The sequence below is a fragment of the Medicago sativa genome, chromosome 6 (assembly GCF_051527215.1).
Source record: "Medicago sativa cultivar Bolivia chromosome 6, Bolivia_mono, whole genome shotgun sequence".
NCBI lineage: Eukaryota > Viridiplantae > Streptophyta > Magnoliopsida > Fabales > Fabaceae > Medicago > Medicago sativa.
This window is the reverse complement of record NC_140754.1, coordinates 13,184,050-13,201,514: the sequence shown is the minus strand read 5'-3', so window position 1 is coordinate 13,201,514 and position 17,465 is coordinate 13,184,050. Positions and strand designations below refer to the sequence as shown.

At 37.5% G+C, this 17,465-nt stretch overlaps 2 pseudogenes; both read right to left on the bottom strand.

The window, feature by feature from the left end:
- Positions 1-484: 484 nt before the first annotated feature.
- Positions 485-11,876, bottom strand: LOC146912981 (uncharacterized; annotated as a pseudogene).
- A 3,360-nt stretch (positions 11,877-15,236) lies between these two features.
- On the bottom strand, positions 15,237-16,849 carry LOC146912980 (uncharacterized; annotated as a pseudogene).
- Positions 16,850-17,465: the final 616 nt, after the last annotated feature.

Below are 17,465 nucleotides of genomic sequence, written 5' to 3'. Positions count from 1 at the left end.
GTCAATCGTTCAATCTTCAATGTGCGGAAGCAGAGCAAGAAAATCTTGCTCTGATACCATCTAAGAACTGAGAAACCATGGAATCCGCCATGGATGAAGCTTGAAGAAGAAGCAAAGAAAATATGAGTAAAGGATTCTATTATTTCACAACAATGAAAACGGTTACAATCATTGTTTATATAGAAGCATAGAGTGACACATCATCACTATTACTTCTAACTAACTACATGAAATGTAAATGTAAGCTAAATGTGAAATGAAATTACAAAGCTAAAGGAAACTTGCGCGCTAAGTAATCTCTGCATGCTTATGTTATGAGCTTTTATCTTGCATCTCTTTAGTCTCTTTCTCCAATACTTATGGAATTATCATGCATGAGTAAATGCACATTTGAAGTAGACATTTTAAAAAAGTAATTTCTCAGAATTAAATCTTAAAACAAAAGAAACTTACAAAATTCAAACTTCAGCACAACACTTCAAAACTACGTGCAAAGAAGGCATCCGTGACGCGAGAAGAGTTCTCTAATTTTGCTACTTATATGAAAACTCCCCGAATACATTTTTTTCAACTGTGTGCAGTTTTCTACCACACCTTTGACTCCCTCCTCTGTGAAATCATCACAATTTTTCAGTAACAGTTGTAAAAGCCCGCAACAATTCTTTGAGATCGTATAGAATGTTTCATCATCAACTTTCGTATCTGACAAGTCCAATACCTCTAGCTTGGGAACTACAAAGTTTATTCCAAGGAGCTTCACTCCTGAACATCCGGATAAGTTCAAATGCCTAATCTTACAAGATCTTCTTAAAACTTGACAAATACCTTCAGATATTTGACGACACCAACTCAAATCAAGCAGCTCCAAATTGGGGAAAATTGAAGCAAACAATATGATGTTTTCAGGTAGCCAAACAGAGAGACTTCAGTTGAGGGCTTACACCAACAAAATCCCCCAAAAAATTAGAACTCACAACACTCTCTTTCCCAATACTTGTGAATTCCATTTTGATCTCACTAAGTGAAGGACAATTTCTTAGGAGTGAAAAGAAGGCTGATTCTGTGAGATCAAGGCAAAAACTAAGGTCAATGGACTTCAAACCAGCAAGAAACAAAGAAAACTCGGCAACAAGTTGATCATTCAGAAAATAAGTCTGACTAAGATCCAAATGTTGTATACATTGACACTTGGATAACAGAGAGTACATTCCATCCATAAAGTTGGTAGGCTTGTTGGTTACTCTAAGTTGAGGGTAACGGAACACGGACATTAAAGGGTGACTGATGTTGAGTTTTTCAAGCAAATTAGCTCTATGAGATCGTTTGTTATAACTTTTTTAAGAAAAAAAAATCATTTTTTTTTAAATAACTTCAAAGAGTATTGTATCTATTTTAGAAGTTTGTGAAATTTCATTTGCAATTTTAATTTAAGCTGGAAGACAATGTTTCTTTTTTTTATTAACTATGTCAAAAGTTTGACCCTCTGTTTTGTGTATATCTAGGTGTCAATCACTTAGATACTAATCTCTTTTAAAATCAAACACTATGTTAATAAGTTTTCTTGTCCTAAGGCGTTACTTTTCAAGTGTAATTGGATTGGTGTTACTACGTCAATAAAGACTGTTTTTACATGGATCGTACATGCATGCATGTGATCAGCAGTAGTGCTAGCAAGTATTTATGATGCTTTTAAGGTTGTTGAAAATTTAAAAACCATATTATGTTGCACTGTTGATCATGTTTTGCTTTGCTTTCTGTAGAAAGTGCAATGAGGAATCGTAGATAGTTGAATGTTAAACGAAATTTTGGATGATCTAAAGAAAAGAGAGAAATCACATTGAGTCTCTTTCAGAAGTACAAGTGAAAGTTCAAGTAAAGAATGAGAGCTCGAGGTTATACACATATGCGAGGTGTGCGGGACATGCCAGACGGAGACTTTGTACTTGTTGATGTAGATCCTTTGGGAAATCCAATCGGTTGGGAAGGTAAAAATCTATTGAATGCAATAGGGATCTTGGTAAGGAAACATCAATGTGCTCGTATCAATTGTCTTAGTTGGAAAGACATGCATGAGTCGTACATTACTAACATCTTGAGCTAATTCAGGTCTAGTATAAATTTTTAATAGTTCAGCTTCAACTCATCTCTTCTAACTTATATTTTTTTGATTTGTTCCTGAAATATCTAAGCAAACAGAAAAAATACTAAAGGATAACATGTGCATAAAGTGGAGGAAATTAAAGTATGATTTGAAGTCAAAGGGATGTGAATATGTTGAACCGAAGAGGAAATGGCTGCATACATTCCTGATAAATGGGTTTATCGTATTCAGTGTCGCGAGATAGTACATCTCTTTCTTGATTCTGTTACCGTTTCATTCTTTGGTTGAGTATAACTATCAGTACATGCAATTGTAGAACTATCAATACCGTCAATTGCATGATTTTGCATATATAACTATTAGTATTTTCAATGTTGAAATACTGCCAAATCTTATTAGCAATATTCTAGTAGTTATACAAACGACAACTATTTCCCCTGATTGATAAAGATCTCATGAACAACGTTATAATTTAAGCAATCGATCGATTTTGTTTGTCACCAATATTGGATAATACGCCTATGAATCTTATTTTTGAGACAAGTGAATTTGAACCGACCAACCTCGGCATTAAAGTCCACGCAAACAAATATTTAAAGAGGGTAGTGGTGGGAAAAATTTATGATGTAAATTAAAGGACCAACTTGTTGCAAAAAAATTAAAAAGACTAACTTATTAAAAATATCTAGCTTTAAGAATCGCAGGTAGTTTTCATCCTAAAGTCAACTGATCTCTTGAAAGATGGAAATTAAGGTTGATACATTTCATCAATTTCATCAGAAAATTAAAACAGATCAGATGGAAAACTTCACAACAATCCAACGTGACAGGCTTAAATGTCTTTGACGTGCAATCTTCCTTTGATCTCCAGTAACCTGTAGCATACACAAAATGAATCAACAGTATTTCAAATGTCACTCAATTGGCTGTGAAGCCCACACCCAATTAACAACCACAATTCCACAACGACTAAATCATATGATGTTTGAAAGAAAGTCGTGTGGTAGTGGTACAACAACAAAAAGTGTAGCAACGACTTGTTGTTTACTAATATAAGATAAAGAAGAGTAGTAACACGACATTATTATAATTTTTCTACCAAACAGCAGCCCCATAAATTGAAATTAAATCACTAAACCAAGACAGAATCACACAGTGCATAAAACCAAAACAAAATCACTGCACGAACACTCCCAAAATTGAAACTACATCAGCTAATTTGCATCAATTGAAGCTGCTACTGTCATATATTTATATAACAGCCGCGGTAATGCAGTAAACCCCACCCAAAAAACTGATCAATTACTAGATAGGCATCAAAACAAGCAAACTTGACAGTAGCTCACTAAAAAACATGCAGCATATAAGAATGCCTTTTTTTATTTACTAATGAGTTACCTATACAGGTATACCGGAATGAGAATATGAGACACCTATATGATTGCTTGCGGTAAATTCAGTTTGATGAAGTTTTGCTTTGGATCAAGTTTTTAAGAAGTCGTTCAGAATGAGTATGTGATGGGTTTCAAGTAATAATTGATACTTTTCTGATATGGTTTTGGAGATTGTCCTGCCAAAGAATAGAAACTGCCTGGAAGAAAACTGAGGCTAATAACAAGGATCGGCACTATATGCAAATTTTAAAAAATAAAAAATTCAGTTATCTTTTTACTTAAAATTACTCTTTCAAAAATTAAGAAAGATTTTACCCTTTTCCCCTATATTTTTGGACATCTAAAGCCTTCCCCTCCCCTCCAAACTCTCAAACAAAGCCTTAGGGAATTATCATGTACAATTAATGAGTAAATGCACATTTCTAAGTTGAAATTCTGAAAAAGTAATTTCTCAAATAAATGAATCTTAAAACAAAAACAACTTACAGTGTTCAAACTTTACCATAGCAATTTCAGAATACTAGCAAAGATGGCATCCATGACGCGAAAAGATTTCCCTAGTTTTGTCACTTAAATGAATTTTCCCCAAATAAATCTCTTGAAGTTGTGTGCAATTTTCCACCACATGTTTCACTCCTTTCTCTGTTACACTTTTACAATTATCAAGTTGTAATTGCAAAAGCCCACAACAATTCTTTGAGATCGCATAGAGTGTTTTATCATTAACCTTTGTATTTGACAAGTCCAACTCCTCCAGCTTGGGAACTACAAAGTTCATCCCACGTAGCTTCACTACTTTTTTACAATCGGCTAAGCACAAATGCCTAATCTTGCAACATCTTCTTAATACTTGACAAATCCCTCTAGATATACCATTACAAGAATATAAATCAAGCATAAATCAAGCAACTCTATTTATTTTTAGCATCATAGCAAAAGTTAAAGAGATGCTAGAGAGAGAAAGTGAGAGAGGAAAAGGGACATGTGGGTCAAATGGGGATTTCAAAACAGAGGGAGGGAAGAAACGGATCTCGTTTCGCTACTTGGATGACACTACCACTTCATTTTTCTTCTCAAACTTCTCTGATGAGGTTTCTAGAGTGGATCTATGGAAAGCTTTTGTCAAGTTTGGCAACGTTATGGAAGTTTTCATACCAAACAAACTTACCAAGTGGGGTAAGAGGTTTGGTTTTGTGAAGTTTATGGATGTGGAGGATGCTGAGGTGATGGAGAGTAGGATGACAGAGGTGTGGTGTGGTAAGTGTAAGTTGAAGGTGAATCTCTCTCGCTTCAACAGAGATAGTCAGGAGGTGAAGCTGGTGAGGAAGGAGGAGGGTGGTGTGGGGAAGAGAGCAGTAGGTGGTTCTGGTGTGAGTTCAGCCATGGTGGTGACTGAGAAATCGTTTGCTTCGGCACTGGTTCCAGATGCGCAAAAGCAACTGATGAGGAGGGTGGAGGAGGATCCGACGGTGGAGGTGTTGCCTTCGGAAGAAATGATGGAGTTGCTCCGCAAGTGCTGTGTGGAGTGTTGTATCATCCGAGAGAGGCACAGTCGGTGCAGACAAGCATGTTTATGGAGGGGTGGCCAAACTTAAAAGCCATTGACATGGGTGTCGGTTTGGTGCTGCTCCAAGGTAACAAAGAAGGAGACATAGAGAAGGCCAGATTGACTAAAACAGATTGGTGGAAAGCTAACTTCAAATCGGTGCAACCTTGGTCTCCTCAATTAGTTGCTAACAAGAGGAAGGTATGGCTAAAACTGTGGGGGGTGCCTTTACATATTTGGGATGATAGTTTTTTTAAGCAGATAGGTAATGTGTTCGGAGAGTTTATCGATATCGACGATGATACGGCGGGAAGAAGACGTTTTGATGTAGCCAGAATTCTTGTTTCTACTTCTTGTTTTGATTTTATTGATAAGAAGGTGAAGATTAATGTGATGGGGGCTGCCTATAACATTTCGGTGATGGAGGATTCAGTGACGGTGGTGAAATTAGAGGTGGAAGGAAGTGAGGTTAATGAGGGGAAGTTTGAAGATGTTCATGAGGATAACGATATTTTTTGTCCGGTGGCGGTGGACATTTCCGGTGACAGTTCCGGTGACTTGTCTGGTAGGGAGGATGATCTTTCAGAGGATGAGAAGGAAGAAGAAGGGTGTGGGGCCAGGGCAGGTGAGGTGGGAGGCGTGGATAGGAGGGACGATCAAGAGATGGTTGATGGAACTCTTTTGGGGGATCAGTTGGATGTGTGTGTGTTGGAGCATGTTTTGGTGAAAGATCCATTACATGTCTGCCATGTGGCGTCAGGGGAGGGGCCCAAGGCTGCTTCAAGGCAGGAGGACAGAGAGGATTTGTTTGAGAGGTCAACTGATGGGGAAAGGGATGACAACGTGAGAGACAAGGAGCTTGTAGATGTTGACAACAATAATCAGCTTCTTTTGAGGGAGAAAATTCAAATTGTGGTGGGCCAGGCGCGTGTTGTTGAGGATAATAAGGAGGAAGGGCGCGTGATGTTGAGCAGCATGTTACTAACACTATGGTGGGTCCGGTTTTGGAAGAAGTGAGGCAACCTAATGGGCTTTTGGATGCTGGGCCTAGACTATCTAATTTTTCTGAAAATGAAAGTGTTCCAGACATAATTTTGAAGAAAAGGGGGGCTGCAAAAGCAAAAAAACCCAAGAAAGGTAGCACAAGTTTGGGTGCACCAAGGTGTATGGCGTTGAAAGAGTTGGCGGTCAATGGCAAGAAAGGAAGAGAGAAGGAAGGGGGTGAGGGAGGAGTTAAAAAATCTAAAGGGGGTGAGAGTACTAAGGAGGGGTGTGCGACTATTGTAGGAGGAGAGTTAGAGGTGGTTTTACCGAGTTGTTCACAATTGCCTATGTCCGGAGTTCAATTCCTAATGAATGAAGAGGAGGGTGGGGTACCGGACACCCCCTTGGAGGAAATGGGAGAGGAACGTGGGAAAGAGGTAGATGCCGAGAGATTGTTAGGTGTGGAAAAGGAGTTGGGCATAACCTTTTCTATGGCGGATGGTAGGGTAGTTGATAGAATGGTTGTAGCCGAGGATGTCGATGTTGGTAAAAGACTACCGAAGGGGACGACGATGGGTATTTAATGATAGTGTTATCATTTAATACTAGAGGTTTGGGTGGAGTTTTGAAGAGAAAGAAAATCAAGGAGTTGGTGAAAAATTACAAAGTTGATTTTTTGGCTATTCAAGAAACAAAAATGGAGACGGTGTCCGAGTTGGTATGCCGTAATTTATGGGGGGATGATGATTTCCAATGGGTGTATCTCCCGTCGGAAGGAAATAGTGGTGGTATTCTATCTATTTGGCGTAAGTCGGCGGCAAATTTTATTTACTCTTTTGTGGGGGAAGGTCTAGTTGGTGTGTGTCTTGAATGGGGAGTGGAGCGGAAAAGATGTTTTGTGGTGAATGTCTATTCGAAGTGTGATCTTTCGGATAAAAGGCGGATATGGGAGAAGTTGGTGGTTCTTAGAAGATCTTTAGGACGGGGAGCGTGGTGTTTTATTGGTGATTTTAACTCGGTGTTGGAGCCGGAGGAGCGAAGGGGGGTGAATTCGTCGGTCTCTTCGGAAGGTAGGTTGGAAAGGAATCTTTTTAATAGAGTGGTGGAAGATTTGGAGGTGGAGGATGTGAATTTAGTGGGTAGAAAGTTTATTTGGTATCAACCGAATGGTAGGGCGATGAGTAGAATTGATAGGGCCTTGGTGTCGGAGGAGTGGGCGGATTGTTGGGGGAATTATTCTCTTTGGGCACTTCCTAGAGATGTTTCCGATCATTGCCCATTGGTGTTGAAGGTGGATGTCATCGATTGGGGCCCTAAGCCATTCCGTTTTAATAATTTTTGGCTTGAGAATAGTAGCTTTAAGAAGGTGGTGGAGGATGCGTGGAGGAAGTATGGAGGGAGTGGGTGGATGGGTTTTGTGTTGAAAGATAAATTGAAAGGGTTGAAAGGGGATATTAGAGAGTGGAGTAGAAAGGCGTATGGTAATGTTGACTTGAGATTGCTTAAATTGAAGGAGGATATAGAGACTTTGGATTTGAAGAGTGAGGAGGGGTTGCTATCTTTAGTAGAGGTGGAGGAGAGGAAGACGAAGTTTGTGGAGTTGTGGAAATTGTGGAAGAGCAAAGAGGCAACTTTGTATCAAAGATCAAAGTCCAAGTGGCTTAAGGAGGGGGATGGTAACACAAAATTCTTCCATAGGTGTGTGAAGAGTAGAGCTAACCGGAATGGTATCAAAACTCTTAAGGATGGGGAGGGATGGGTGAATGATGTGGAGGGAGTGAGAAGGGTGGTTGTGGATTATTTTAAAACTCAAGTATCAAGTGAGGAGTGGGAGAGGCCCAAATTGGATGGTGTGAATTTCAAAACTATTTCCGAAGAGGATAATCGCTCTCTAATAGAGACGTTCTCGTTAAGGGAAATTGAGTTGGTGGTTAAGGAAAGTGACGGTAATAAAAGTCCGGGGCCGGATGGTTTTAATTTTGCTTTCCTTAAGAATTTTTGGTATCTTGTGAAGAATGATGTGAGAATCTTTTTTGATCAATTTCATGGTAATGATGTGTTCCCAAAATGTCTTTTGGCATATTTTGTTACGCTTATCCCGAAAGTGAAAGTTCCGTTGTCTCTCAAGGAGTTTAGACCGATTTCCTTATTGGGAAGTTGGTATAAAATCCTCTCAAAGGTGTTGGCCGGTAGGTTGGCAAAAGTGATGAATTCCGTTATTTCCGCGTCCCAATCGGCTTTTCTTAAAGGGAGGCATTTGGTGGATGGGGTGTTGGTGGTGAATGAGGTGGTGGATTTGGCCAAGAGAAGGAAAAAGGAAGTGTTAATTCTTAAGGTGGACTTTGAAAAGGCGTATGATTCGGTGGATTGGAGTTTTTTGGAATACATGCTTAGGAGGGTCGGTTTTGTAGAGAAGTGGATATCTTGGATGAAAGCTTGTGTGTGTGGTGGGAGTATGTCTATTCTTGTGAATGGTAGTCCAACCGAAGAAATTAATATTCAAAGAGGCCTAAAGCAAGGGGATCCTTTGGCACCTCTCCTTTTTCTATTGGTGGCGGAGGGTTTTAGTGGTCTTATGGAAAATGCGGTACGGAGAAATTTGTTTAAAGGCTTTGAGGTGGCTAGGGGAGGGGTGGTGGTCTCTCACCTTCAATACGCGGATGACACCCTTTGTATTGGAGAGGCGACGGTGGAGAATTTATGGACTCTAAAGGCGATTTTAAGGGGGTTTGAAATGGTTTCCGGGCTAAAGGTGAATTTCCATAAAAGTTGTCTTTTGGGTGTTAATGTGTCTCTGCATTTTTTGGAAATGGCTAGTAATTTCCTTAATTGTAAGTTGGGGTCTTTCCCTTTTACATATTTGGGTCTTCCGGTGGGAGCTAATGCTCGCAAATTGTCAACGTGGGAACCTTTGTTGGAACAATTGAGAAGAAAATTAAATTCTTGGGGGAATAAGTATGTTAGTTTAGGAGGTCGCATTATCCTTTTAAACTCCGTACTTAATTCGGTCCCAATTTTTTACTTGTCTTTTTAGAAAATGCCGGTGAAGGTGGTGAAGAAGGTAGTTAGCTTGCAACGAAGTTTTCTTTGGGGAGGGGTGAGGAGTGGAGGGAGGAAGACTTGTTGGGTTAGGTGGAGTAAGATTTGTCAATCTAAAGATAAAGGAGGTTTAGGTGTCAAATATATTAGGAAGATGAATATAAGTCTCTTAGCTAAGTGGAGGTGGAGGTTGTTATGTGAAGAGGGGTCACTTTGGAAGTTGGTATTGGCGAGCAAATATGGACCAAGAGTGGGGAGGCGGGTGGAGTTGGAAGGGGAGGGATGGCCATCTTACTCATCTTGTTGGTGGCGTGACTTGATGGCGTTGGGTGTGGAGGGAGGAGATAGGTGGTTTGATAGGGAGTTAGTTAGGAAGGTGAACAGCGGTAGGGGAACTCTCTTTTGGAGGGAAAATTGGGTGAATAATGAGCCCCTTGGTGTGACATTTCCGAGACTTTATTCCCTTGCAATTAACCAAGATTGTTGTGTGGAAGATGTGTAGAGAGGGGGTGGGGCCGATGGTTGGGTGTTTATTTGGCGTAGAGAGTTGTTTGAGTGGGAAAGAGACTTGTTACATAATCTTAAGGTGGTTTTGGAGGGGGTGGTGGTGGGAGTGGAACCGGATAGGTGGGTGTGGAAGCCGGGTGAGGGAGGTGTTTTTTCCGTTAAATCTTGCTATGATTGTCTCCAAAAATTGGATTTAACGGAGGAAGAGGTGTCAAGGGAGGAGGGGGTGCTTTTCCGAGAGTTGTGGAAGTGTAGGGCACCGTCTAAGGCCTTGGCTTTCTCTTGGAAGTTGATTCTTGATCGCATTCCAACAAAGGTCAATCTTGCAAAGAGAAGGCTTTTATCTAGTCAAGATTCTAAGAGGTGTGTTTTTTGTGGTTTGGTTGACGAAACAAGTGTCCATTTGTTCCTCCATTGTAATGTTATTTCTCAAGTTTGGAGGGGGGTTATGAATAGGATGCAAATCAATTTTATAACTCCTCCTAATTTGTTGACTCATTTTCTTGGTTGGTCAAGTGCTTTGTACCCTAAGAAATCTAGAAAAGGGTTGTTAGTGATTTGGAATGCGGTGATTTGGATTGTTTGGAAGATGCGGAATGGTCGAATTTTTAATAATGTAATTTCAGGGATTGACGAAATGGTGGAACAAGTCAAGGTCATATCTTGGCATTGGTGTATGAATAGGGTGAAAATACCGACTTGTTTATTTTATGAGTGGTGTTGGAACCCAAGAGAGTGTCTTTCTAGATAAGATAGTTGGTGTGTAAAGGTGTTGGTTTGCTCTTTGTATTTGTTTTGTGGGGGTTCGGTGCTGCTGTTGTAGTGTTGTTTCTGTATAGGTTGGCAGGTTTTTCATTTTGGGGTGCTGGGGCAGCTGTAGCGCTCCCCTTGTAATTGATCTGTGAGTTCGTTCCATGTTTTGTGGATAGTTCTCTTATATAAATATTATTGTTGTTTCAAAAAAAAAAAATCAAGCAACTCTAAATTGGGGAAAATGGAAGCAAACATTATGATATTTGCATCACTTAACCAAGAATTTTCAGCCAAATAGAGAGACTTTAATAGAGGAAGTACACCAAAATACGCCAAAGAATCATTATTTACTACACTACCCCCAATGTTTTCCATTCTGATCTCACCAAGTAAAGGACAGTTCCTAGCAAGTGCAAACAAAGCTGATTCTGTGATCTTGCTACAATTACTAAGGTTTACGGACACCAAATCACCAAGAAAAGAAGACAATTTGACAACATGTTGATCATTCAGAAACCTATTATCTTCAAGATCCAAATGTTGGAAACCTTGATGACACTTGGATAACAAACAAAAGAGTCCACCATAATTATTGCCAAAACAAATGTTAAGGTCAAGTCTTGTCAAAGGAAGACATTTCCTTGCAAAAGTGTAGAGCAACTCATCGGAGATATTCAAAGCAGACAAACCAAGACAAGTCAAACTCTTCAAACTCACCAATGAGTCAATTAAATGCGAAGCAGTGAATTCATCGTGATGAAGTGATATTGATAACAATAAAGACGTCAATGTTGGTCTCTCACGGAGAGCAGAAGCAATGCCTGCATTGGTTAATTCATGACAACCAAACATATTTACTTCCTGCAGAAGCTTGCAGTTGTTGAACAAGTGGAAAAGCGATTGATTGTTGATGGGAAAGTAAGAAAGGTTAACCTTGCGAAGTTTGGAAAGTGCGAGTGAGAGAGCCTGCACCCCATGGACATAGCTATCAGACTCGTCTACCATAGTGTGCATGAACATTCCAACTTCGCTGAGATCAAGTTCTTCAAGTAAAGGGAAACATTCGGCTATAAGTAACAGATGAGTGGCATTGATATCATAAATGTTGGAACAAGTGAGAGAGGTCAAAATTGTATTATTCTGAGAGAAAGCTCGCAATCCGTTTTCCGGAACCGTGGGTTGATAGGAGATATTGAGTATAGTGATTTTCAATGATGGGAAAGAAGAGATTTGGCATAGAAGGTCGTCGATGTCATCACCACGGTATCGCGAGAGATTGAGGGAGTTGAGGTTGGTGAACCTTCTGAAGAGGCGATGGAGGAAAGGTTGTGTTTGATTCTGGCGGAGAGTAAGTTAAGAATCGGAGGCCGTCGGTGATGGAGAGGAATCGTTTGGATACGGCAGAGAGAGAATTCAACTTGCGACGGTTGTTGATTTCGTCGTTGTCGTTAATGATGAATCTAAAGACAGTTTCCCAACAATCATCAGGTAAATATAAATATATTGCTGCATCAATAGTAGTTTTGCTTTTTGTTTCAATGGAAGAAACCATTTTTTGTGAAGATTTAACAGAAGAAGTTCTCCTCCTTTTCATATGTGAAATTGTTGATTCAGCCATTAGAGAGAGTTAGGGTTTTGAGAACACGAAGAAGACTGCGTCACAGAGAAATCAGGGTTTTGTGAGCACGTAGTAAAAAAGACTGTAGAAACAAGATTTTATATTAACAAAATCAGGGTTTGTGGAAGGTCAAGTGTTTTTACGCTTTTTGCCCTTGAAAATTGAACCGATACGTTATGTTCCTTTTTATATTACGAGACTATAGAAGAGTTTCTTATCCTTTCAAAATAAAAACATAAGTTCTCTCAAAAAAAAAACATAAGTTTATCATCCGCATGGAATATGCTAGGTCGAGCTACACTTTATAGTAATAGATAGAAGTAAGAAATAATATTGTTTACCTTTACTTAAGTAAGTCAACCTTATAGGTTTAAAAGACTTTTTTTATGGCCTGTGATTTGACCTTTTTAACTAAGTAAACTTCCAAAAGAATTTAAATCTTCTCTATTTATTGAAAAATCAACTTGATCTGACTTGTACTAGACTAGGCCGTAGGCCCTTATAGTTCGGCTTAGCCTATTCCTATCCATATATGCTATAAATATTAGGAAACAAATTACCCATCTGATTACAAAACTAACCTTCTAAACATTTCTCCTTTTATCTAACTTTTGTTTTGTAAAAAATAACTTATTGTGTAATAAATAATTCATTTTTTTTTTTTGTCAAGTAGTCTAGTGGCTTGAGCTCACACATTTTAAATGTGGAGAAGTGGGTTGTTTGGGGTTCGAACCCCAGCCTCTACATATAGTATGCAATGACCCTGCCAATTGAGCTAAGCTCACATGACAAATAATTCATTGTTTCAAATGTTATTTTCAGCAAATGTGTCACTTATGAATTTGGTTGGAAGATACAGTTCATATATGATACAACTGTTTGTCACTAGTCAATTGTTTTAATATACTAATTATAATTTATTATAAAAATCAAACACGAGACAAACGTAGGTCACTATAGAATTTCTAAAAAAATTCTTTCACAAAAAATAGAATAACTAAATAATTAGTTTTTTTAGTATTTTTTTCCACAGAAAAGAGGATAATTATAATAAACTAATTTCAATTTTTTACACTTCAAATCTTCACGTTGTTTTTCGCTAAAAAAATGTCACCTCACCATAACGTTATGTTGGTTTTTTTACACTTCATTATTCATACGCATGACAATTGTTAATCACTAATCAATTATTTGATTTTTTTTTATATTTTCTAAATAGAACGAAATAATTATATTATAATAATTATATTTTTAAGTAAGTCAAGAGTATGTACTTGCATCAAAATGATGTGTACTTTATAAGAGGATTTTTTTCTTTTCTCGCACAGCGGTAACTAAGTCGGTTAGTTATACAAAACACAATTATCGATGTGTGAAAGAGTTTGTTTGTAACAGATAGTAAAAAGGATTAAAGATAAACAAATTGTGTTGAGACTAGACCACTTTAGCTAATCATTCAATGCATTCTCTTAATTGATTATATACTTTGTAAAATTCAATTATATTTTTACAAGTCCCGCGTTGTGTGTTTTCATGTCTCGCAAACGACGTGAAACACATCTAGGAAATTTAAACTAAGCAAAGAAAGACAACATTAGAGAGATGTTACAAGTTAGTTAAAAAAGAGCGGTTGTGACAACAATAGAGAGATGTTACACCCTATGGGTTCTTACTTTGGTAGAAGGGTGACAAATTACCCTAAGGTGAAAATTTGTTTTAAAAATATAACAACTCAACTGAGAAATTTTAGTACAGACGTGTCAAAAGTGTGAAAAACAAGGAAGTGATGATATTTTGATTGAGTGAAAGTTGTATGGTAAATTGATTGATCTGTATGTTTTTTACACATGTATGACATGATTTTTTAGACTAACTAGTATGACATGATTTTTTAGATAATGGAAGTTCCAAGTCTATTAGAAGAAGAACCACAAACATCCCAAGATGCCGCATTGTGAATATTTTTTAGTATGACATGTATCTGTTCGTTCATTTGATTAACGTTTTGTTAGATATGGATGCCGACAAAGTAGGATATTTCATTCATTTGAAAACACATTAGAAAAAATTCAAAAGTAAGATAGTGAAGTAGTGCAATACTCGCTCCTCTGGATGAAACAATAAGAATAATATGTTTTTCTTCATCCTTAATCCAGGATTATTTATAAAACTGCATTGATTTTGTTGTATATGAAATCCTTGCATTCTATCAGATTTAATCTATCAACAATCATGCATTTCTCAGCGATTTCGAGTAAAAATTGATAACGTAGAGGTTTAAAATTCTGATGTTTTCCATGGAAGCATCGATCAAAATGTTTCGATAGACGAAAAATAAACAATTATGTTGAGTTGAAATTCCAAAAATTACTAAAACGTAAAAAGAACCTAAAAGAAAAGAAAAACAACAAGGTCTCAAGGAACATAAGCCTACTGATCTTCTATAAACAAAGTTGAATTTCATGAGTACATGTGTAAATTATATATATATATATATATATATATATATATATGTGACTTGAATCCCTGCTCTGGACAATACCATCTGAACTTCCAGCATCAAGTTCTTCACTGTTTTCATGAATACATGTGTAAATTAGATATATATACACACACACACACACACGTAAGGTCAATGAAGGATGTCAAATGAAAACTTAACATGAGGTTCCGAGAGAAGACCACAACCAATGACCTCAGGATATTGTTTCAATTAAATAAATGGTTACAAGATAGATTGTATGGCAATAATTATGTAGTTTGTTTGTAGTTTCTGGTTTATGTAGGTTGTGATTGTATCGTTCATTTATAGTTTGAGTAGTTTATGGTTCTGCAGAGTTTTTACTTAGAAGCATATATACGTAGAAGAGATGTCGGTCTGCAGAAGCTGAGTAAGTTTCTACTTCTCGGAAATCCATTTGACAAGAAAGTTGCCAGCAATTGTTGCTAACTATCATTCGTCTTTGGTTAGGTTGAGGGTTGCTAATTTTGTATAACAACTACCTCGGCGGAAAAATTCCGTCGCCAAGGAGGACAACCAACTCAAGGAAATATTTTAAGCAGGTTTAGAAAACCTAAGATAGCTCAAACAAACTTCCCAACATCACAAAGCTTTGGAAAAATGAAGTCGAACATTTGTAACATTAGCAATGATAGCTAAACCTAAATCTTTTAACAATAAGATTAGCAATGACTGAGAGCATGTATTAAGTAACACATTTGTATGAGAAGTAGATCTTAAAACCAAAACAGTTAACTTACAAAGTTCAAACTTCGGCATAACACTTTCAGAAACTAGCAAACAAGACATCCATAATGCAAGAAGCTTTTCCTCATTTTTAAGGATGGAGCGATGATCTTTCTTAATGATGGCCTTAAAACAATCATTAAGGCAATATCATTAGCTTGTACTTTATAACAATCTCTCAAATTGATCTCCCTCAATTTTGTGCAGTTATTAACCACATGCTTCACTCCGTTCTCGGTGACATCATGACAATTTTTCAACAACAGTTGCGAAAGCCCACAACAACTCTTTGATATCATACTGAGTGATTGATCATCAACCTTTGTATATGACAAGTTCAACACCTCCAGATTTGGAGGTTTATTGTTCATTTCACCTGAAAACCTTGGTTTATAACATTTACTCAAATCGATCTCCCTCAATTTTGTGCAGTTATTAACCACATGCTTCACTCTGTTCTCGGTGACATCTTGACAATTTTTCAGTAACAGTTGCGAAAGCCCACAACAACTCTTTGATATCATACTGAGTGATTGATCATCAGCGTTTGTATATGACAAGTCCTACTTTACAGAAACTCAAGTTCAAATGCTTAATCTTACAACATCTTAAAACTTGATAAATACTTGCTTCAGAAATGCCCCTCCAACCGGCCAAATCAAGCACCTCTAAATTGGGGAAAATGGAAGCGAACAGTATGTTTTCCTCTCTCATCTGGTAACAACCAGCCAAACATAGAGACTTTAATTGAAGGCTTACAACAAAATCCCTGAAAGAGTTAGAATTCTCTTCTCTCTCTTTCCCAATATTTGTGCATTTCATATTGATGTCACTAAGTGATGGACAATTTCTAACTAGTGAAAACAAGGCTGATTCTGTGATGTTACAACATTTACTAAGGTTTATAGACACCAAATCACCAAGAACCAGCGACAGTTCTGAAACTCGTTGATCATTCACAAACGAAGTGTGATGAAGATCCAAATGTTGTATATGTTGAAACTTGGATAACAACAGAGAGTGAATTCCATTAACAAACTCAGTGCTTCTGTTTCTGATCAAAGTGTTACCGAGGTTGAGTTCTTTGAGAAAAGGAAAACAGTTAGCAATGAATAACAGTTCATTGTGATTATTGAGACACGTGTCGAAACAATCAAGAGAGGTCAAAGTTTTAACCTTTTGAGAGAAAACTTGCAAGCCATTAATGGGAATGTTTTGATGGTTGGAGATATTGAGCGATGTGATATTTAATGAAAAACAAGAAATTTTACACAAAATACTGTTGAGGTTACCACAATAATGGTATTGCGATAAGTCTAGGGAGTTGAGATTGGTGAACCTATTCAAGAGACAGTGGAGGAATGGGCCATTTCCTCTCACGATATTGAGTGAGAGTTGGAGACGGTTAGTGATGGAGAGGGACTGTTTCGAGACGAGCGAAAGAGAATTCAAGTTGTGATGGTTAATTTTTTTGGTCATCTTCGTTGATAATGAATCTGAAAATAGATTCCCAACATTCGTCAGGTAAATATAAATATGTTTCTTCTTCAAGCTGTGAAGATTTGAGAGAAGAAGTTCTGTTTTTCCTTTTCATTGGAAGTGAATTGCATGAGTGCCGCCGGCGCCTGTGGGAAAGAAAATAGAAGATATGGGAAACCATATAGTGCCGCTGTTTCTGGTGGTAAATCTTTCAGTGATGGTTTTAGGGTTTACGTATCAGGGTTTTAGATTTTTTTTTTTTTTGAGCAAGTGTCAGGGTTTTTAGATATCATGTGAACTATATATACTAAACCATTGACCCGTGCTACCGCACGGGTCCTACCACATAGAAGTTAATCGAATCAATGAAAATAATGTAACCATACATAGCCGATAGAAGTTTTATATCATACATAACAAAATGAAATGGTAGTTAACAAAATTGAATAAAATTGAATACTTGTTAACAAAATTGCACATAGCCATGCACTGCTCTATCTTAAGTCACATCATCAAGAAAAACGGAGAGCATAAAAAAAAAGTGTCATTACCGAAAAGAATGGAAACAGAAAATTTAACAAAAAATATACTGCATCAATTTTTTTCGTGATGCAATATTTGTTGTTAAATTTTTTGTGCATATTGATGCAAAGCTTTTCCATATAGCGTGACAAATGTGTATAATATATTTTTCGTGGTTATTTTTTTTTATTAGAGCATATTTGATATATAACATATATAGCATAGTCGATTAACTTCTCCGTGTATTAAGTTTTTCGTGACCAATTGATATAAGT